Below are 6000 nucleotides of genomic sequence, written 5' to 3'. Positions count from 1 at the left end.
CTTCAACACGTCATTGATGAAGATGAACATCTTGCCAAGGTCATCCCCACACCCCCACTACTTGCCTTCAAACAACCGCGCAACCTCAAACAAACCATTGTTTGCAGCAAACTACCCAGTCTTCAGAACAGTGACCACGACACCACACACCCTGCCATGGCAATCTCTGCAAGACGTGCCAGATCATCAACATGGATACCACCATTACAGGTGAGAACACCACCCACCAGGTACGCGGTACATACTCGTGCGACTCGGCCAACGTTGTCTACCTCATACGCTGCAGGAAAGGATGGCCCGAAGCATGGCACATTGGCGAGACCATGCAGACGCTGCGACAACGAATGAACGGACATCACGCGACAATCACCAGGCAGGAATGTTCCCTTCCAGTTGGGGAACACTTCAGCAATCAAGGGCATTCAGCCTCTGATCACTGGGTAAGCGTTCTCCAAGGTGGCCTTCAGGACCCGCGACAACGCAGAATCGCCGAGCAGAAACTTATAGCCAAGTTCCGCACACATGAGTGCGGCCTCAACCGGGACCTGGGATTCATGTCGCATTACATTCATTCCCCACCATCTGGCCTGTGAAATCCTACCAACTGTCCTGGCTTGACACAATTCACACCTCTTTAACCTGAGGTTACCCCATCTCTGGATCTGTAAAGATTTAATCACCTGCTAATGCTCGCATTCCGAGCATTGTCTGGCATCTTTGAATTTGTCTATATATGTGTTTCTGGAACATACCTCTTCATTCACCTGAGGAAGGAGCAGCGCTCCAAAAGCTAGTGACATCGAAACAAACCTGTTGGACTTTAACCTGGTGTTGTAAGACTTCGTACTGTGCTCACCCCAGTCCAACGCCGGCATCTCCACATCATCAGTAAAACTGTTATCACTATTGCTCCGTTGGTGCCGGACACAAATGTCATTTTGTCTTCTATACCACCAACAACGGATACTTTCTCAGCCTTTTTCTCCATACCATTGCACCCGGAAAGTCAACATCTATTTGCTTTACATATCGGAATTAACAGTATGAAAAGAGACTTGGACGAGGCCAGTTGTCTGCAGGCTCAACAGTCCCTCAATATGATGACAATTTATTGATAGCCTCAGAGGGAGGGCTAGTTTGTCAACTGACTGCCCTTTTGTTATTATCACATCTGACAGAAAGAGGGCATAGGGTCTCAATGGACGAACTATGTGCTGTGGTAAAGGGTATGCCAAATTGCTTAAGAGCAGTAGCAGCCACAGCGGCCATAGAAGAAAAAAAATCAGTTTTGCTGCTGCTTAATTCATCCGCAACATAGCATTTTACTGCGGCTCGACACACTGGGTACAAAGTACTTTTTACATTTTTTTCCTCTCTTAAACCAACTTTACCTACAAGCAAGCGCCAGCTGCCAACCCTGCTACAAAGAACAAAGAACAAAGAAATGTACAGCACAGGAACAGGCCCTTCGGCCCTCCAAGCCCGTGCCGACCATGCTGCCCGACTAAACTACAATCTTCTACACTTCCTGGGTCCGTATCCCTCTATTCCCATCCTATTCATGTATTTGTCAAGATGCCCCTTAAATGTCACTATCGTCCCTGCTTCCACCACCTCCTCCGGTAGCGAGTTCCAGGCACCCACTACCCTCTGCGTAAAAAACTTGCCTCATACATCTACTCTAAACCTTGCCCCTCTCACCTTAAACCTATGCCCCCTAGTAATTGACCCCTCTACCCTGGGGAAAAGCCTCTGACTATCCACTCTGTCTATGCCCCTCATAATTTTGTATACCTCTATCAGGTCTCCCCTCAACCTCCTTCGTTCCAGTGAGAACAAACCGAGTTTATTCAACCGCTCCTCATAGCTAATGCCCTCCATACCAGGCAACATTCTGGTAAATCTCTTCTGCACCCTCTCTAAAGCCTCCACATCCTTCTGGTAGTGTGGCGACCAGAATTGAACACTATACTCCAAGTGTGGCCTAACTAAGGTTCTGTACAGCTGCAACATGACTTGCCAATTCTTATACTCAATGCCCCGGCCAATGAAGGCAAGCATGCCGTATGCCTTCTTGACTACCTTCTCCACCTGTGTTGCCCCTTTCAATGACCTGTGGACCTGTACTCCTAGATCTCTTTGACTTTCAATACTCTTGAGGGTTCTACCATTCACTGTATATTCCCTACCTGCATTAGACCTTCCAAAATGCATTACCTCACATTTGTCCGGATTAAACTCCATCTGCCATCTCTCCGCCCAAGTCTCCAAACAATCTAAATCCTGCTGTATCCTCCGACAGTCCTCATCGCTATCCGCAATTCCACCAACCTTTGTGTCGTCTGCAAACTTACTAATCAGACCAGTTACATTTTCCTCCAAATCATTTATATATACTACAAAGAGCAAAGGTCCCAGCACTGATCCCTGTGGAACACCACTGGTCACAGCCCTCCAATGAGAAAAGCATCCTTCCATTGCTACTCTCTGCCTTCTATGGCCTAGCCAGATCTGTATCCACCTTGCCAGCTCAGCCCTGATCCCGTGTGACTTCACCTTTTGTACTAGTCTACCATGAGGGACCTTGTCAAAGGCCTTACTGAAGTCCATATAGACAACATCCACTGCCCTACCTGCATCAATCATCTTAGTGACCTCCTCGAAAAACTCTATCAAGTTAGTGAGACACGACCTCCCCTTCACAAAACCGTGCTGCCTCTCACTAATACGTCCATTTGCTTCCAAATGGGAGTAGATCCTGTCTCGAAGAATTCTCTCCAGTAATTTCCCTACCACTGAAGTAAGGCTCACCGGCCTGTAGTTCCCGGGATTATCCTTGCTACCCTTCTTAAACAGAGGAACAACATTGGCTATTCTCCAGTCCTCCGGGACATCCCCTGAAGACAGCGAGGATCCAAAGATTTCTGTCAAGGCCTCAGCAATTACCTCTCCAGCCTCCTTCAGTATTCTGGGGTAGATCCCATCAGGCCCTGGGGACTTATCTACCTTAATATTTTTTAAGACACCCAACACCTCGTCTTTTTGGATCTCAATGTGACCCAGGCTATCTACACACCCTTCTCCAGACTCAACATCTACCAATTCCTTCTCTTTGGTGAATACTGGTGCAAAGTATTCATTTAGTACCTCGCCCATTTCCTCTGGCTCCACACATAGATTCCCTTGCCTATCCTTCAGTGGGCCAACCCTTTCCCTGGCTACCCTCTTGCTTTTTATGTACGTGTAAAAAGCCTTGGGATTTTCCTTAACCCTATTTGCCAATGACTTTTCGTGACCCCTTCTAGCCCTCCTGACTCCTTGCTTAAGTTCCTTCCTACTTTCCTTATATTCCTCGCAGGCTTTGTCTGTCCCCAGCCTTTTAGCCCTGACAAATGCCTCCTTTTTCTTTTTGACGAGGCCTACAATATCTCTCGTTATCCAAGGTTCCCGAAAATTGCCGTATGTATCCTTCTTCCTCACAGGAACATGCCGGTCCTGAATTCCTTTCAACTGCCAATACACTCTTACCCGCGCCGTCGGAAACAGAACATATGGATGACCATGACTGTTTACTATTGGTTGAAGCCACCACAACCTCTCGACCTGATTTGTTGAATCACCCACGAGAAAATCCAGACATCATCTTTCTCACCAATGGGTCAGCAAACCGACCAAATGATACGACCCTCCTGGCCGGTGATGCAATAGTAACTCCATTCAAGATTGTGGAAGCTTGTGCTCTGCTTTCGGGAACGTCTGCTCAAGCGGCCGAATAGTTTGCCCTTACTAAAGCATGTATTCTAGCTGAAAATAAAACAGTCAATATTTATACTGATTCCCGATCCGCTTTTGGGGTAGTACATGATTTTGGCCAATTATGGAAAAGCAGGGGATTCATAACTTTCTCCAGCCAACCTATTAAACATGCTAAATTGGTTTTAATTTACTAGATGCTGTTCAGCTGCCCAGCAAGATAGCCGTTTTAAAGTGTGAAGCGCATACTACCGCAGACGATGAAGTCTCATGCGACAATAGATTTGCTGTTAAATAACAAAAAAGTGGCTCTCAAACAGCAGCCTCAACTACAAGCTTCTGCAGTTGAACTTCTGTCCACCATAACAGAACCAAAGTGAAAACAGGCACAGGAGCAAGCCTCTCTACAGGAGCATCGCTCTTGGCTAAAAGCAGGTTGCGATCAAGACAATTTTGATAGGTGGATAAGGACTTTGAAAATAAACCAAAGGTATGAAGCTCTCAGAGAAATTATACTTTTGGAGGAGTTTAAAAATTCAATTCCCGACCTGTCCTGGCCAATATTTATCCCTGAATTAACATCACAAAAGCAAATTATCTGGTCATTATCACACTGCCATTCTGGAATCCTGTGCACAACTGGCTGTCATGTTTCCTGCGTTAGAGGAGTGACTACATTTTATAAAACTGCGCACTTTAACTCGACTCTGCATGCTGGAGATTATGCAACAAGGAAAACTAAAAGAGGCATTTAAGAAGTCTTGCATCCTTACATCCTTTTCCATTAAGATTTTACTGGGTGGCTTTAGATATGGCGAACAACTGGCATTCCTGGTAGACATTAAAGTAGGAAAACTGACCAGGGGCGGCAGGGTGGCACAGTGGTTAGCACTGCTGCCTCACAGCGCCAGGGACCCAGCTTCGATCGTAGCCCCGGGCCACTGCCTGTGTGGAGTTTGCACATTCTCCCCCGTGTCTGTTTGGGTCTCACCCCCCCCAACCTAAAAAGGATAGGTGGATTGGGCCACTCTAAATTGCCCCTTAATTGGAAAACAAAATAATTGGGTACTCTAAAATTATAAAGAAAAGGAAACTTTACCAGATCAAGGCACACACCATCCAGTGGCCAAATGTTGCAACTGCGTGGAGAACATAGTCAAAGGGTGGCTACGTTTGTCTTTTGTGATTTGAAATAATTTACATTTCCTTCTCTTTGGCAGGCTGCACGACCATGCTAGTGAGATGCTGAAGAAAACCATAGAGGATACGTTAGGGAAATATTCTGTGTACAATGTCTACACGTTTTACCCAGCTCTGCCAGCAGCCACCAGGATTGAATTTGTGAGCCACCTGTTTTGTAATAAATGTCACGCACACAGACACCCAAAGTAATAAAGCAGACTTGCTGAAATGCCATCAATGTTTTCCAATCTGGAAACTGCAGTGGTGAGGAATTCGTTTGCAACCATGGAGGAAATAGCAGTAATCCATCATGTGATGATTTCAAGTCTAAATGCTGCACTACATTCATAAGGCACTTGCACCAGATGGAATGCATCCAATATTTTACAAGTGAAGTGGAGACAGATGTAGGAAAACTGGATACATTTTACAGCTCATTGGCCACTGGGGAGGCTGGAAATGTTCTTGTACAAAATGTTTAAATTGCTTATTGTCTTGGAATTGGTGTCCAGGTCTAGGAAAAATGTAGTTCCTTCAATGAGTGCCGCTGCTGACAGATCCATTCCACATTCTAGCTGAGCCAACGCTGAGAGCCAATCTGGCTAATGTTCAAGCACCACAACAATTGAGAAAGAGAAAAGGAGATTTTACAACACTTCCATTTGGTAAAGGTCATACAAATTTAATTTCCTTTCACTTTGTAAACTGTAGGTCAATCAACACCCAGGAGAGCAGAGAACGCTGACAGTTCCACACCACCTCCTCTATCTTGGTTGATTCATAATAAAATATCCCAAATGTTATTTCTTCATAATAACAATAGAGCCAGTGGTGTTCGTTACATAAATGGCACATCAACTTCAGGCAAGGGGCAGTTGCGAGGTTAAATACCAATACACAAAAGATGCTTTCTGAGCTGCGCCACTCTCATTGTATTGGCAAGATTGGCATCTTGCTTCCTGTTTCACCATTGCAATGTATTGAATAGCATAAAGATGTATTTGTGGAGTAGATAAGAACTAAACTCGCCACAGAAAGTTGAGTCTTGTCATAAAAAGCTCTAGT

This window comes from Scyliorhinus torazame, chromosome 6 (genome assembly GCF_047496885.1).
Source record: "Scyliorhinus torazame isolate Kashiwa2021f chromosome 6, sScyTor2.1, whole genome shotgun sequence".
Lineage (NCBI taxonomy): Eukaryota > Metazoa > Chordata > Chondrichthyes > Carcharhiniformes > Scyliorhinidae > Scyliorhinus > Scyliorhinus torazame.
Note: the sequence above shows the minus strand (reverse complement) of the source record.